Below are 17,684 nucleotides of genomic sequence, written 5' to 3'. Positions count from 1 at the left end.
CCTTATGTATTATAATTGTTCTACTTCAATATTCTCCATCTGGCCCAGAGATGCCTAACTGTGGGCTGTGACATGACAGCCCTGAGCTCCCCCTTTCTTTTTCTCCCAGCCTCAGTGTCCCATCTGTGAAATGGTAGTCATAGGACTTTTGTGCCAGGATTGTTCTGTTTTCCAGAAGATAATTCATCTTTGGTGTTTAGCACAGGGCCCAGCACATATTAAGTGCTTAACAAATGTATCGTTTTTCTTTTTTCCATAGTAGGCCCTTTCCTTTTCTGTTTGAACCTAGAGAGAGAGTGGAAATGAGGTCAGTGTTTCTTTCCCTTTCCCCCAAAGAATACTCACCAAGAACTAAATAATGGAACATTCTGTAGTATAAAGGCCCAAGAAGAGATCATGGCGATATGCTATCATCAGTCCCCTGCATATAGTCTTACCCTCCACCCCAGTATTTTCATTCCAGTGCCTTGTTATTTTTGGGTGTTGGGATGGAACCCAGGACTTTGTACATGCTAAGCATGCTATCGCTGAGCTATGCCTTCAGTCCCAGTGCTTTAATTATTGTCCCAGAGTGGCCAGTTCTTGACTGTGTCTCAAAGCCACCCTAATCCCTTGAACTCCAGCTGTGGAACCTGTGCTTCCTTGATGTCCATGATGACTGTACTTGGGCACCGTAAACTCAGCATGACCAACCTGAACTCCTCCTCTTCTCAGATCCAGTAGTCAGTATCTCAGCAAATGGTCCAAACTTGACCCACTTGCCCAAGCCAAAAACTCTGGAGTTGTTCTCCTTCCCCAGCCTTCCCACATCCAATTGATTGGCAATAAGTATGGAGTTGCCATGTCACAGAAACACCATTTCATTGGCTTTCTCCTTGGTCTCCCATATGATGGGCACTAGAAGTTCCTCCAGTCCCCGGAGGTGGCCTTTTCTGGTAGGGTTGAGTTATTTAAGTCACCAAAGATTAACGTAGGTAAACACAGATATTCATAAGGGTCAGAGAGGTCAATATGGACTTGGCTAGACTGCAGTGGCTCAGTGGCTGCTAATGTAGCAGGAAGGCCTGGCTTTCAGGGGTCCCATTTCTTGACTTTTAGCCTGGCAAAGATCAGCTGACTTGTTATTTTCTTTCTGAAAATTTATACTCTTGTCAGATCAGAATTCCAGAAACTTGTCATTGTGATTTTTTTTTTTTTTTTTTTTGGTACTGGGGATTGAACTCAGGGGCATTTGACCACTGAGCCACATTCCCAGCCCTATTTTGTATTTTATTTAGCACCTCGCTTTTGCTGAGGCTGGCTTTGAACTCATAATCCTCCTGCCTGAGCCCCCCAAGCCACTGAGATTACAGGTGTGCGCCACTGTGCCTGGCTGTGATTTCTTTTGGTGATGGAAATGTGTGGTCTCAATCAAATTTGTGATGACCATCAAATTTAAGTTTTTTTGTGTGTGTGAGGAAAGAAGGCGGTGACTTTAAAAATTTTTTTGCTTGGTCTCCATTGTTAGTGACAACAGCATGTGGTTTTTTTTTTTTAGCAGTCTGGGTAGAATGGTTAAAGAATTAAATGTGAGTATGTTTTTCAGACATTGCAGTTGTTAGGTGGTAATCAAAAATGGACTTTAGAATGTGCAGTGATTGGTGCTTTTTTGCTATAAAGCACATTATACAGATGTATTTCAAACTTAGGTTTACTATTTTGTGAAATCTAAATTAAATGTACATATATTTAAATGAAAGAATTCATGGGCTGGGGTTGTGGCTCAGTGGTAGAATGCTCACCTAGCATGCACGAGGCACTGGGTTCGATCCTAAGCACCACATAAATGTAAAATAAAGATATTGTGTCCACCTAAAACTTAAGAATAAATATTAAAAAGAGGAATTCAACGGTTATTTCCTTTAAAGGATTTGTTTTTAGCTGTTAGAATGAGAGGATTGGACCATTTTGTGAACTGATATTTTCTTTAACACTGATGTGACTCCTGTTTTCTAGGATTGCCCTTTCTGGTCATAGCCTTAATTCAAGTATGTATATGAGATTGGTTGAATTTGGCTTTTTGGGGGGTGGGTACGTACCAGGAGTTGAACTCAGGGGCACTCGAGCACTAAGTCACATCCCCAGATCTATTTTTTTTTTTTGTATTTTATTTAGAGACAGGGTCTCACTGTGTTGTTTTTCACCTGACTTTTGCTGAGGCTGGCTTTGAACTTGCGACCCTCCTACCTCAGCCTCCTGGGATTACAGGCATGCATCATTGCTCCTGGCTTGAATTTGGTTTTTAAAAAGCTATGCAAGAGGACTGGGGTTGTAGCTCAGTGGTAGAACACTTGCCTAGCATGTGTGAGGCACTGGGTTCAATCCTCAGCACCACATAAAAAAATAAATAAATAAAAATAGAGGTATTGTGTCCATCTACAACTAAAAAAATTTAAAAAAAAAGAAAGCTATACAAGGGGCTGGGGATGTGGCTCAAGTGGTAGCACATTCGCCTGTCATGCGCAGGGCGCTGGGTTCGATCTTTAGCACCACATAAAATAAAATAAAGATGTTATGTCCACCGAAAACTGAAAAATAAATATTAAAAAAAGCTATATAAGAAATACATGCAATTTATGACAAGTCAAATGATAAGAGATAGAAAAATAATAAGTGCACCCTTCATTCCAAAATTCCCATCCATTCATTCAGATTGAGTATTAATTGTCTATTGTCAGGTTTCAGAGATTCAGAATGAAAAAAAAAATGTTTATGCACTCAAACTACCTGTATTTGTAACTTGAGTTTTTAAATTAATGATTGAGCCTATCCCTTTCAGTTGTTACATATAGACCCCAATCTCAATATTGAGGATTGAACCCAAGGGTACTTTATCACTGAGCTATATCCCTGGTCCTTTTTTATTTTGTTTTGACACAAGGTCTTCGTAAGTTGCCTAAGCTGTCCTTGAAATTGCTATCCTCCTACCTCAGCTTCCCAAGTAGCTGGGATTACAGATGTGGGCTTGACTTATTTGCTCATAGGCTGTACCTGTATTTTAAAAAAAAATTTTTAAGATTTCTTTTTTAGTCGTAGATGGACACAATACCTTTATTTTATTTTATTTTTATGAGGTGCTGAGGATCGAACCCAGGGCCTTATACATGTTAGGTGAGCACTCTGCCACTGAGCCACACCCAGCCTTGTGCTTCAGTATTCTTCAGTATGGAAAGAACCATGTCTTACTGCACCATTCCCCTATTGGTAGACATTGAGGTTGTTCCTGAGATCTCTTATACCTTACCAAACATAAACCCAGTAAGGCCTAAATGGCTTTAAACACAAGCTGTGTGGCATAGTGGCTAAAACGCAAACTCTGGGGCTATATAGCCTCCATTTATTCTGACTTTGCCCCTGTGCTAGTTGTAATACCTTGGGCAAGTCATTAGTCCTCTTGGGTCTTAGTCTCATGATCTGAAAATGAGCATGATACTGGTACTTTCCCAATGAGGCAGTTGTTGAGAGAGGGTTCAGTGAAATAATCTGTGCTTTTAGGGTAGAGCCTGAAACCATTATTACACATGATCTTCCAGTCCCTAAGTAACTCAAAGCCCTCTGGGGCAGGGCTTGCAGGAAGAGCCAGTTATTGGAAATGCCAGGTAGAAGTTAAAAAAAAAAAAAAAAGCAGGAACCTATCTACTTTGAAGATGTTGGGCATCTAGGATAAGAGATCTAGCTGCTCTGGTATGAAGAGAGAAGTGGTCTGAAAAGGAAGGTAGGAGCCAGCAGGGTGGTCTGGTGGGGGTGAGGAGCAGAGGTATAGCATTAGTAGGAAATATCTCTCCTCATATTTACAAAAAGTGTGTAGTGGTTGAAAGGTGGCTTAGGTGACAGACAGATCTGAGTTCAAATCCCAGTACAGCTGCTAATTTGTAAGGTGTGCATTGAACTTTTTTCCCTTCATTGACAAAATAGGTATGATAATAGTCTTTACCTCAGTGGTTCTTGGAGACTGGTGAAGTGTCTGTAAGACTTTAACACACTGGACTCTTGTTAACTATGTATCATTAGCTAGCATTCTTATTGAGTTGACAATTTATTGAGCTCCTGCCTTGTACCAGGTCCTATTCTAGGCACTGGGGATTCATCCGGGAACAGGACAGACAAGATCCATGCATTCATAGGGTTTGCATTTTAGCTGGAGAGACACATAAAAAACAAGATAATTTCAGATATTTTTTAAAATTAAAAAAAGAAAAACTGACCCTGCCACTTTCAGATGGCTATAAGTATGATGGAGAAAATAATAGGGTAAAGACTAGAAAGTGGCTGATGGGCAGGAATAGTGGCAGGGAAGGGGTGATTACTGTAGCTCACATGGTCAGAGAAGGCCTCCCAGGAAGTCATGTGAGCTGAGCTCTGAATGAGCAAGAGGCACTGGTATGCCAGGAGCTGGAAGAAGACCCACCCCTGGGCCTTTACATGTGCTATAAAGGTAAAAGTGCATTTGTGACAAAAATAATATCAGCATGGTTGGAAAAGGGTGAATTTCTGTTTTTCAAGTTTATCCTATTTTAATTTTTGTTAAATAGTAATAATGATAGCACTAATATTTACCAACTTTTACTCTGTGCTAAATGCCCTTCTAAGCATTTCACACATGTCCTTAGTTAATCCCAATAATTGTCCAATCATAAGTTAATTTTATTGAACTCATTTAACAAATGAGGAAACTGATTCCAGGCTCCTGTACTTCACACTCTTTTTCTTCCAAGGCCTTCTTTACTAGGCAGAGGCAAATCGAGGAAGTGGACAAAGCATTTCCTTCCAATATTGTTTGACGGGCAAAGCGCTGCAGGAGCAATCTGGGATGTTGTGGCATCACTTCTGCTGACAAGACATGATAGGGTGGGTTCCTGTTGGAAAGGCTTGTTGGTTGCTTCAAAACCAAAGGCTCTTCAGCAGAGCTGACTGCTTGACCGTCACAGCATGAAATAAGGTGTGTGGTCTAAGAGTGAGCAGGGCTTGTGTCTCATTTAGGTGAATTTTGCAAGGGGACTTGGGCTGCAGGGGACAAGGTGTTAAGCACCTAGCCAACCTTGTGGATTGTTAAAGTATCACACTACAACTCAGCAATTAAAATGATGCCTGGCCCTGCAGGGGTCCCAGGACCCTTATCTAGCACCATGACCCATGTCTGTTTTGATTTGGTGTAGTCTCGGCTTTACAGATTGTTAAATACTTTGAATGAAGGGCAGCCCTGGTTAGATGCAAGGACAGTAGTGGGTGCTTTGAAGACCAGAAGTGTGGAGAGCATCATTCATCCATCCATCCATGAAATGTTTCTTCTAATTAGCCTTTGTGCCAGGTGCCACGCTAGACACTGAGAGCATAAAGTTGAATAAAACACTGGTTCTCAAGGTCCACAGCAGTGCTGTCCATCAGAAATATAATGTGAAGGGCTGGGGTTATAGCTCAGTGGTAGAGCTATGCTTGCCTCACATGTGTGTGAGACACTGGTTTTGATTCTCAGCACGGAATAAAAATAAATAGCTGGGTGTAGTGGTGCACCCCTGCATTCCCAGTGGCTCGTGAGGCTGAGACAGGAGGATCGTGAGTTCAAAGCCAGCCTCAACAAAGTTAGGTGCTAAGCAACTCAGTGAGACCCTGTCTCTAAATAAAATTCAAGATAGGGTTGGGGTTGCGGCTCAGTGGTCAAGTGCCCCTGAGTTCAGTCCCTGGTACCAAATAAATAAATAGTGTCTATCTACAACTAAAAAAAAAAAAAAAAAGGGTGAAGAACTGGGGGTATAGCTCAGTGGTATAGCACTTGCTTAGCATGTGTGATGGCCTGGGTTTGCTCTCCAACACTTTAAAAAAAAAAATGAGAATGTGAGCCACTGATGAGGACCACATTAATGTAATGTAGCACTTTCTAGTGGTCACATTTTAAAAAGTAAAAAAAAAAAAAAATTCATTTTAATGATTCCCCCACCCTCCTTGCAGGGGATGGAACCCAAGCTCAGGCATGCTGGCAAGAGTTCTATCTGAGTTATACTCTCAACCCTAATGGTATATCTTATTTAATCCAAAATAACATTTCAGTATATAATCGGTATACAAATTGAGATTATTTTATGTTTTTTTCTTCACATTAAGCCTTCAAATTACAATGGTTTTGTTTTGTTTGGGATTGGGTCTTAAAATTCCATCAAGCCCAGTACCTCCAACTCCTGGGTTCAAGTGGTCCTCCTGCCTCAGTCTTCCAAGTAGCTGGGACTATAGGTGTGCCTCCGTGCCTGGCTTAAGATGTGTGTTTCACACTGTCAGCACATCTCAGTTTCCACCAGCCACATTTCAAGTGCTTGGGAGGCAGGTTCAGCTGATGGCTACTGCATAGCCCTGGTGTGTGACTCAAGTATATCAAGGGTGGTGGTTGATAGGTCAAAGATGGTATCCTTGGGTTTTGGGCTTTTTGGTTTTTGTGCTGGGGATGGAATCCAGGGCCTAACACATGACCACTGAGCTACACCCCCAGCCCATCCCTGCTTTCTCTTGGTGAAGAAGGGTAAATGAGAGATAGAAAGCATCTTTACCATCTGCAAGCAGCACAGTGGGTCTTATAGCTGCCATCCATCCCAGGTGCCTGTGTACCTGGAACTGTGCTTAGTGTTACAGGTATTACCTGTGTTCTCAGGTAGCAGGTACTATGGTTATTGCCAGTTTATGAGGAAGTTGAAGTATGGACCAAGAGGCTGCTCAGTCAAGGTTGAGTAGTGGTGGAGACAGAATTTGAGCTCAAGTCCAGAGTCCAGACTTTTATGATTGGTTGATTGATGCTGGGGATTCAACCCAAGGGCCTTGTGCATGTGTACTAAGCACAAGTTACACCCTCAGCCTCAGAGTCCATATTTTTAAAATCTGTGTTGTAAATGCTGCATTAGCCGGTGTTTGGGAGGGATGGGATCTGAGTTTTGAGTGAAGAAAGCCATAGGAAGGACGTCTTACATAAACCGGACTCCAGTTTGTCAGCATTGATCCCTGAGTTTATGTTGGTGCTGAGGTGCTGGTTGAGACCTGAGTGACTACCAGAACCATTCCTTAAATTGAGTTCTAGGTTTGCTGGAAATAGAGACTTTACTTCCTAGGAAAGAGGGAAGTTTGGGGAGGAGGGAGGAAAGAGGAAGATGGGCAGGGAGAGAAGAAGGTAAGGAAGCACCATTTGGAAAGCTTATTTCTGATCTCCTTGGGGGCTGGATCCTCTTTCTCCATGTGTCTGCTGATTGCCCCTCGTGGCTGGGGCCCCTGTGGAAGCTGTAGCAGTTCCTCCACAGCTGAGCTTTGCTGTGAGTCTTGCCTTGCCCCAAGCCAGAGATGTCTCTGGGTGGGCAGCGAAAGGATGTCACTGTGGTTCCCTCTGCCAACTCTGTGGGGGTCGCTGTTACAGGCTCTTATGTACTCATGTGGTTCAAGTTCCCCATCTCAGGGGCAAGGTGGATCTGGGCCTCTTACCCAAACAGAGATCTGGGGGTTGAGTTTGTTCTTGCCCCCAGGTGGTGAATCACCACACTCACCTCCTGCTGCTGGACAGCACCTGGCCAGTGCTCAGCAAGAAACTGCTGACTGTGCGAGCCTTACCAGCCAGCTTTCACTGGGCTCCTTATGAACGAGGCACTGTTCTGGGGGCTTTTCATATAAGGATACCTTATTTAATCCATCCGTCCATTCCATGGAGTAGTGTTCCCATTTCTTTTTCTCCTCCAGCATTTTTTAAAAATATTTTTTAGTTGTAGATGGACACAATACCTTTTTTATTTTTAATTTTTATGTGGTATTGAGGATCAAATCCAGTGCCTCCAACGTGTGAGGCGAGCATTCTGCCACTGAGCTATAATCCCAGCTCTCCCGCGTTTTTGTTGGTGTGTTATAGTTGTACATATTGATGGGATTTGTTGTAGCACACCCATTTCTTGTATGGGGAAACTGAGGTTCAGAGAAATTGAAGTCACAAAGCCAGTGAGTCTAAACCCAGGATTCAAACCCAGGCCACTGACTCTAGAGTCCAGGCTCTTAGATGCTCTTAGATGTGGTCTGTTCATGGAGGTCCGATGGAGGGGATGGTGAAGCAGGATTACCTGCACTAGTTCCAGCCCACATGTGGCCTCTGATATCCTGTTCTGCAGAGTCCCACATCAGATCCCAGGCCTCTTTGTGCCTTGAGTCTTGCACATTATTCTGGACATGGGATTTGCCTGTGATTCTGGAACTTGCTCTTCCCCTTGCTTCAGAATAACAAAAATAATCTGGATATTTGGTATTAAGGAATTCTTGATAATTTTTCAGATATGACAATGATACTGTGGTTCCGATTCAGAAAAAAAAGTTATTGTTAATATGTACATTCTGAAATTCTTATGAATAAGCTGTTAAGATGCCTATGGATTTCTTCAAAATCTTTTTGGATGGGTGGAGAGTAGACTGGGGACAATATGAAATGAAACAAGAGCCGTGAGTCAACAGCTATTGAAGCTGGGCAGTGAGAACTTATTATGTGCTTCCTTTTACTTGTGTTTGAAGTATCCCATCATGAAAAGTTAAAAACAAATACAGCAAATTTAACCAAGCATTTGTGTGTTTCAAGCTCAAGTGTATGTGTGGGGAAATTCCCTGCCTCTGCCTAGTTCATTTATATAATAAAAATAGTGGCTGTTTTTTTCCTTTTATGCAAGTCAGTACTTGGCCTGAGGCTCTGGAAAGCCCTTTTGGCACAGCAGGCGGCTGGCTGCAGTGACTACACCCTGCGAGGCTCCTGGGGCTACCACTTGTCTGGAGCTCAGGCCACAGTGGCATGGGCCTTTCCTGAGGTCCCGCTTCCCCGGAGATGTGTTTCCCTCTGGCACTTGACTGTGGGCCCCTCCCGCATTTTTTTCAAAGACTTGTTTCAACTGGAGGCCTCCCTTGCTCTCTTGATTCTCCCCTCAGGACAGACTACAGAGCTCCTCTGATACTGGCCTTCCTCTCTGATGAATCTTTGTTACAGTCCCTCAAGGAGCCAGAATCCAGCCTTTGGTGTTTGCCTGCAGCACTGCAGTGGAAGAACTGGAGAATGCCCTTTTCATTTCTGATTTTTTGTCGATAAGAAAAGGGGCAAGATAAAGCTTGTGACAGTATGTGGGACCTGATAATACCTCAAATAGAGCCTCCTTTACAAGCAGCGTGAACTCCCCATTCACATTAAGGAGAAGCTCCTGTTGCATTTATTATTTTGGGTCTGTAACTTCATAGCCAACCCCTATGCGATGGAATCTTCAGGTGGAAACGGGAGACAAAGGGGAACAGAAGCTTGGGGGTGTCTGGTATGTTTCTCGCAGGTCAGATGGTTGATGTGAACAGGAGTGCGGGTTGGTCTGATCCTGCCAGAGTCCTGGTGCCCTTTGTTACCTCTGATGATTAACTCTTTCCTCCAGTGCCCTGCTGGGCTTAGTTTGCAGGGAGGAGGCAGGGGAAGTTCTGTAGCCTTCTGACTCCCTCCAACTTCTGCTCCTGGGACCCCTTTCATATCTGTCCTTGCTTTTTCTCTCAAAGGCACTTTGTTTTGCAGTTCTTTCAGGAGAGAAGCTCTAAGGTGAGTCTGGACGTTGGGAGCAACATCTCCAGGGTAGGGGGCTTGACTTGAGTCTTTTCTTAGTGTGGACCTGCTCTTGTTGGATCTGAAGGTGGCAAACACCAAGGGCCGACCCTGTGCCTCTGATTTTTAAACTTATTCATTCAGTATGTACTCACTGAGCTGAGCTCTGTTCTAGGTACTAGGGATACAGCAGTGAGCAAGACAGACAACACTTCTCGCCCTTCTGGAGCTCGAGTTCAAGTGGGCAATTGAAAAAAAAAAAAGCAAGATAGCTCTATATGGTGTTAGATGTAATAAGAGTTAAAGGGAAGCTAAAGGGAAGTTTAAAACATGGAAGGGGAGATGAAGAATTAAGGTAAAGGATGTTGGAATTTCAGGCAGAGTAGCCTGAGGACAGGCCCCAAGGAGGTGAGGGAGTTTGAGCAATTGGGGACTTCTGCACTGAGGCTGCAGCCAATGCAAAGTCCCCAAGGCCAGGGGCCAGGGAATGGGGAACTTATCTGAAGGCTCTTGTAGCTGTTAGTAGTATTTTCCGGGCCTGTGGGAGGGATGAAGGACAGCTGACAGGTTTGCATATCTCTTTGGATCCAACACAGATTTGTCTTTTGTCTGATTGAGATGGGAAGATATTGCGAGGTTGAATGATTTATTAAATTTTGAATCATGACCCCAAATGCATGGACCCAAAAGAACAAAAATAAGGTACCCCGTTCCCTTCTCTGGAGGGTACCACAACTGAGCTTCTTGCTGGTGACTCATTCCTTGACACTGCATTATTTAATTTCCCGACTGATATTAGACTGAACCATATGGAACTGCCTTTTTGTGGCCTAGGAATGGCTGAATGTTGGCAGTTTTACAAGGTTCAACCTAATGGCTTCCTTTCAGGAGCAGGAGGCATTTGGTCAATTCTTTCTTGCTCCAGGAGTTGAGGGGCACCCTTCTCTTTCAGTCATAGGCCCAGCCGTGTCTCTGATACCAGTAAGTGAAAACTCCTGCCCCCTCTCTCGCCCCAAACCCAAGCTTTCTGGGAAGCCTGGCAAGGGGCTGCCTCTTCCTACTGGGACCTCACCTGGCAAGTAGCATTAGTCAGTCTTTGACTTTCTGCATCTTGGGACCACCGTTTTGAATTCATGTCTAGCTTCCAGTGGGAAAAACACCTTTGGACTCTTGCTGGATGTTTGGTGTGAATCCCATATTGTGGGAATATGCTCTCTGGGAGCAGGCAAAATTTGGGGCATTTTGACAATCACTGAGCAGAGCATCTTGCACAGTGCCCAGCTTGGAGTGCCTATGCTGGTGTTTCCTAGGACCCTGGTGGCTCAGGCTGTGGGAAGAGGCCTGAGGAGCCCTTGAGTGGTTGTTTCTCGAGAAAGGCTGTCAGTCCGTCCTATAGGTCTTCCTCCTGTGCTGACCAGAGACTACCTTGGGGGTCCTTGTAGAGACCTAAGGCACTGGATTGCAGCCTGACGGGTAAAATAAACTTAAAGGCGGCACGGATCCAGCTGAGGGAGAGCTCAGTTAGGAAGTTATGGACAGTTGGTATGCAGGACTGCAAACACTAATAATAGTAGTAGCAGCAGCAAATAGGTAATTTATATTACCACTTATTTATTTAATTTATTTACCATACTAGTGTATGCCAGACCCCGTGCTAGGCGCTTCTTCGAAGGTGACTTCATGTAAGCCTCCCAGGAATCCCATAAGATAAGTACTCTTATTATTCCTTTTTTGCAGATGAAGCAGCTAAATTTAAATAACTTGCTCAAGGTCACATAGCTAGAAACTGATGGTGACATGATTTGGAGCCAGGCAGTCTGACTCCTGAGGCTGTGCTCTCAAATCCTAAGCCCTGTGTGCTCTTGCAGGGGTTCCCAGACCAGAGGAGCATCACAGTGCCCTGGAGGGCTTACTAAAACACAGACTGCTGAGCTCCACCCTGAATCCAGCTTGAGAATTTGCATTTATAACAAGCCCCTAGATGATACTGGTGTTTCTCATCCAGGAAGTACACTTTGAAAACCCTGATCTATTGTAATAGGAAGCCCACATGAAGTTAACCTGAAATAAGGAGATTTATGATCTCAGATAACAAAAAGGCCCATAGGTAGTAAATAGGTTGACTAAGCAGTTCCCGCTATGCCTGTAAGGACTCTCCTTTCTGCCACTCTGCCATCATGGTGTGCCTCCTGTGTTCTCAGGCTCCCTGCATAGTCATAGATGACAGCCAGGGCTTCAGTTAGCACATCCTGATAGGGTCATATTCAGCAGCAAAAAGAAGGCATCTCTTACTGTGTGTCTCTTTAAAAGTGAGGAATCCTTTCACTGATGCCAAGGCTTCCAGATTCCCCTCATTATCTTATTGGTCAGCACTGGGACACATTACAACAGACACAGTTTGTCCGTGCCTGGACAAATCATAGGCAAGAGCCAATCATGGTTTACTCAATTTAGGCTGAGGCTGGAGCCAGTCTTACTTGAGTGGTACTGGGAGGAGAGTGACTGCAGTAATAAATTCAGAATACTATTTAGGAAAAGACTGGGGAAACAGGGTGGGGATTGGCTAGACAACTGGATCTGTCACAGAAATGAGTGAAACAACTAATTAGAACAAATTTAAAAAATGAGTGAAACAAAATGGAATCCGTGATATCCATGCATTGTTGTTATCTGTATCAACTTTGTTCTGTAATTACCTTAATCAAGACTTAGCTTTTTGTCTTTAATTATGTCCACCTTTGAAAATGTGCAACATAGAGTCCCTGTATCATGGGAACATTGATCTTGTTGAGATACCAAATATTTCATCTGAAAATTTAGGCAGCAGGCTGAAGGGTAGTATGCAGGGTTCTTGCAAGCACTTGCTTTGCTCAGCAACACCTATATCTCCCCTCGCTGCCCCTCCCCCACTCCTGTGCACAGTGCTCACTTTCCCTTCTGAGGACCCTCTGAAAGGATGCAGATCAAGTGCTTACTGCCAGTGCTCAAGACTGCAGGCTCTGTGTGGTTCACTAATTGAATAGTTAAATGTCATTTAATAATCCTTCATTCTCCCTCCACCCCAAAATCTTCAAAAGTTACTTTCCTTTTGTAGATAAGACATTTCTAATTTCTACCCGTGGCAGTCTCTCATGGCCATAATGTGAATCCATGGCCCTGCAGTACTTCAAAGGGGACAAGGAATGTGTGTGCCCTGGGTTCATGTTGGGTTCCTGTAGGACATTGGGCAAGCCACTTAGTCTCACAGTGACTCAGTTTCCATGTCTGAAGGATGGTACTGCCAATGGTACTGTCTCCTAGGTTATAGGTAGGATTCAAGTGCTTGGAAAGCATGTGGAGCGTTTGGGCCAGGCATAGAACACTGCAGTGCCTGGCCCATAGTGAGTGCTCACTGCATGAGTGAGCTGTTAGTCTTTGAATATTTTCTGCCAGTTTCCACAGGGGACTGTAAGTTCCCTGAGGGTAGGGTCCGTGTGGTTCTTATTTAACACTTGTTCCATTGCCTGACTCAGAATAGGCATTCTATTTTGTGTGTGTATATGAAAAGAAGGGTGATAAAAGCCTTTATTAATTCTAAGCCCCATGACCACGAGTTGATAGCTCCTTGTTTTGGAGGTATAAGTGTGGATCGTTTGAATCTGAGAGCAGCATGTAATAACAGCAGCTGATAGTTACTGAACATTTTTGTGGGCCAGAGCAAAGTGCTCACCATGAAGATCTCACTAACTCTCATCCCCATTCCATTTTGCAGATGAGAAAACTGCAGCCCAGTGGGGTACCTGCCTCTCCTCACAAGAGGAAGTCTAGTGTTGAGGTTAAAAGCTGGAATCCCAGAACCACTGTGTCTGGATTGAATCTACACCCTGTCAGGTTTCTTTCTGGGTGACCCTCCAGCCTGTGACTTCTCTGTTCAGCTTTCTTATCTGTAAAGTCGGAATGGTTAATATTACTGAGAGGGTAACTGTAAGGGTGAGGAGAGCTTGTTCACATGAAGTGCTCAGAACAGCGTAGCGAGCACCAGGGTCGTAGTGGTTGTTCTTAGCCAAAGCCATTCCGTGGTGACTCCCAAGCTGGTTCAAGGGGTCCACCAGGGATGTTTAATCATTAAGGTACATTGCCTCTGTGAGCTGGCTCCCTCGAGGTAAGGGAGCCCACCTTTGGCAGGTGAGATGGTGGATGAAGCAGCCAGGTGTGTAAGGGCAGGGCAGGGGCTGCAGGGCACAGATCCAGGCCTGGCTCCTTCTGTGAATAGGTGGCCCTGCTCCTGGGTTGGAGGTGACAAGCTAGCTGAGCTGTCTTTGTTACCTTTGAGCTTTTTCTTAAGTCCATTCAGACTGCCTGGACCACGTGTCCTTTATTTCCCTCCCCAAAGGGACTATTGGCAGAAGCTTTGGGAATGTGCCTGTTCGTGAAGACCAGCCATCTCTTGGGGAACTCCGGTGGTTGGCGTGTTCTTGTGGCTGTTGAATAAGTCCCTGTTAGAAGCTGGCACGGCAGGTTCCCATTTCCGCATTCCAGACACCCACAGCAGCTTGGGGGAGGCACCACCCCAGGTCGGGCTGGGCTTAGGCAGGTGGCCTTCACCTTAAGAAGACCCGGGACAGCAGCCACACCTGGGGCTAACAGTTACCTGCCTATTTTGTGATCAGGGCTGTGTTCCGGGACGCCTTCTAGGTGAGCAGTGTTGATTAACTTTGGTAGTGACTCGTAGAGAAAGTTAATAACGTGTTTCTTTGTGGGATTTAGACCGGTGGATTTTTTGTTCTTGTTTTTCTTCCCTCTTCTGCCATGAAATGTTTACCTGTCTGCTCCTAACTGGAGAAGGGTAGGCGGAGCGTTGAGGAAGTGAGAAGAGAATGGAGGACATTCATCCCGAGAGAAGGAGTCAGTAACTCTTTAGTTGAGCTCCTACTGGATGCAGACTTCTGTGCCAGAGATGGGGGACATCCAGCCTGGTACAGATGAGCTGTGGGGTCCTGGGTGAGTCCTGTTCCCTCTCTGGGCCTCAGTTTCCTCTTATGAAATAGGAAATAGCAGGTCTCACTGAGTCATAATTGTAAAGTGCTCAGAGCCTGGGCACGGAGTGGTACTCACATGTCAACCATCCCTGTGTGTGTTGACTCCCCCCCTGCCCCCAACATTCTCAGTCTGACCTTATCTGTAACTTTGCATCTGCTTGCCTGATACACTCCAGCGACTCTGGCCTCTTGCTCTTTCTCCCTGCATGCCTCTCTCTGGCTCTTCCCTCTGCCTGGAGTTTTACCCCCAGGACCCTCCTTAAGCTGCCTCCCTCCTCCCAGTCTCTGCTCAGATGTCACCTTCCCAGTGAGGCCTTGCTCTTCCTCTCTCTTTCTTTCTTTCTTTCTTTCCTTCCTTCCTTCCTTCCTTCCTTCCTTCCTTCCGCAAGGAAATTAAATAGCACCTTCTTGATCATGTTGATTATGCCCTAGCCCTTCACACTCCTTTATAGCGTTTATTCACACTTGATTTATATTTGTTTATTATCTGGTCCTCAGCTCTGTACTCCATGAAAGCACAGGCCCTTCTGTCTCTGTCCTTGGAGGACAGTGCCTGGTACCTGGTAAGGGCAGGATCAATTATTTTATGAATGAATCTGTGATTAGGTACCCCATTGTCTGAGGGGAAGTGGCTGGCCTCACTGGGGGGTTGATGAGAATGTCAGTATATGGAGGAACCTGTGGTAGTCGAAGAGGTGCACTCCCATGTGCCTTCTCCCCATGGGCACTCAGCAGTTCTCTGGGGTCTTGTGCAGGCTCTGGCCCTCTGGCTTCCTTTTCCTCGGCTCCTTCAGGCTATAGCCCTGACCCTAGCAGTGACTCATCTGAGAATCCTGGGGACATGTGATATGGCACAGAAGTCCTTGGTACTATTGAGTGTGGAGGATGTCCAGTGAATTTCGGTGGGGAGTGAATTTCGGGGTGTGGAAGACATCCCCCCCCCAATATATTCCTGCAGTGTACATGGAAAGTCAGCCTTTATCTCCAGATCCTGCTCGGCACTCCTGCAGCAGCAAGGCCAGAAGATGCCTGGGAAACAGGAATGAACCAGCCAGGCACAGTTTATCGGTCTCCCCTGCTTTAATAGGCAATAATTCTTGCTCTGGGCTGAGCAGGTTTTAATTAAATGGTGAGCTCGAAGAGTCTGGCTGTGTAATAGTTGACACACTCTCATCTGTTTTCTGACTCTTGGTGTCAGCAGTTGATTCTATAAAGATCTCCTGGGTAGGGCTTCCCCGAGCTCCGTGGAGTGAGGTCAGTGGCCCTCTAAGATTTCTCCCAGCAGCATGAGCACTGAGGTGCCCGTGGATGTGGTGCTGCCCTATCACACATTATCATTCTTCAGGACCTGCTGCTATTTTAAGAATGTGCAGGGTGGTAGAGGAGCTGCTCCTACAAGAGGTAACTGTGTCTTCTAAGCTCCAAGTATAGTAGTTTTGGGGTTGAGTTGAGGAAAGACTATTTTATATAATGCATGAGTCCTAGCACTGACTAATCTGTGAGCATAGTACCTGTCTTCTCTGGGCTTCAGTTTCTTTGCCTGGAAAATGGGACTAATTAATAGTACCCGCATTAAGTGAGAAGTTAAAGGGAGATCAGGCAATGTAGCACTGGGTCTAACGCGTGGGAAGACTCAAGAAATGGGAATGGCAATTATTTTTATGAATTGATTTCAAGTCCCTTTTTACTACTTTTACACTGGTCCTTTTTTGTGGGTTCCTTCACTTTACTCTGCTCTCTGGCCCACCTATGTTAGCATCCTCCCGTGTTCTTTGCTGATGGTACCAAGTACTGTAGGTGTCTTTCCACATTTTTCTGTGGATTTTTTTGGTGTGTGTGTGTGTGTGTGTGTGTGCGCGCGTACTATAGAGGAGAAATATTATTCTACGAGGGATAATAATACTTTTATTTTCCGGCATTTTGCTTTCTCAGGTAGCAGTGCTGTGTGGAAATGCCTTTTGAGTCCTTGGGTAGGGTTCAAATTTGCTTGCTTTCTTTCTTTTGTTTTTCAGTGCTGGGGATGGAACGTAGGACCTGGAGCATGCTGGGCAAACACTCTACCACAGAGCTACACCCCCAGCCCCAATTTTTGGCTTAGGCACTGGGCATTCAACCCAGGTCTAGCACATGTTAGGCAAACACTCTACCACCTGAGCTCCAGCCCCAGCTCCAACCCCTTTTTTGATAGAGAGTCTTGCTGATTTGCCCAGGCCAGCCGCTAACTTGTGATCTTCCTGCTGCAGTCTCCCAAGTGACTGTGTGCCACCTTGCTCCACTTAAAACAGTATCTTTTTTCTTTCTTGTTGTTTCTTGGTACTAGGGGTTGGATCCAGGGCCCTGCCCGTGCTAGTCAAGCACTCTACTAATGAGCCCCAGCCCTTTGAATTTGCTCTTTTGAATGGCTGTGTAGCACATGGTGGTGTAGGTATTCCATAATTTATTTGACCAGGGTGTTGCTGATGTGCATTTCTATTCCCCTCTCCCAAAATTATTGTTTTTATTTTTTAATTAGATCACAGATATCCAACTTGCTCAACCACTTTGTTCATCTGAGCTCTAGCCTTTCAGAATGTACATGAAATGGCAGTATAATGATGCTGTGTGTCCAGAGAGGAAGGGTATTTTCTGCAGGTTCTCACCAGGCGCAGCACAATGGTAAACCATCTACTTTAAATGCTTTTTAATTATAGAAATGATGAATAGATTCATCACTCTTATACAGATTAGTTGTGTCTGATGGGCACTTACTGCAGAATCAGAGAGAGGGCAGACTTATGTGTTTTTCTGTTAACCATCTTTGTTAGAAATCAGAATATGCAAGAGATTTTTGTTGGGATGTTTCTTGTTTTAGGTGGTGCTTTAGTTTGGGAATGTCTTTGTATTCATGAGATTTGTGCAGTGTTGTACTTAGATAAGGTTTGCCCTAGTTATCTGTTGCTACACAATGAGCTACCCCCAAACTTAATGCCTTAAAAATGACGACATGCTATGCGAACACTTTACTGCTGACCCACAACCCCAGCCCACCGTCCCATTCTCGAGGTCGAACATGATGTGGA

The 17,684-nt window shown here is 44.8% G+C and overlaps 1 protein-coding gene across 5 annotated transcripts in view; it reads left to right on the top strand.

Annotated features, from left to right (window-relative positions):
- The window catches only part of Sipa1l3 (signal induced proliferation associated 1 like 3), a 234,358-nt gene that overhangs the window by 1,536 nt on the left and 215,138 nt on the right, over window positions 1-17,684 (top strand). The window contains exon 1 of one of the 5 annotated variants that reach the window (XM_046440082.2): window positions 13,281-14,281. The exons of 3 other annotated variants lie outside the window; for them this stretch is intronic. The gene's annotated coding sequence lies outside the window, so the exon portion shown is untranslated. Of the gene's footprint in view, window positions 1-13,280; window positions 14,282-14,333; window positions 14,588-17,684 lie in introns of those variants that run through there. One more of the 5 variants, XM_046440083.2, reaches the window with a different exon arrangement.

This window comes from Marmota monax, unplaced genomic scaffold (assembly GCF_021218885.2).
Source record: "Marmota monax isolate L192 unplaced genomic scaffold, Marmota_monax_Labrador192_F-V1.1 WCK01_AAM20220418_F8-fsc00228, whole genome shotgun sequence".
NCBI lineage: Eukaryota > Metazoa > Chordata > Mammalia > Rodentia > Sciuridae > Marmota > Marmota monax.
This window is presented reverse-complemented; position numbering and strand designations above follow the sequence as displayed.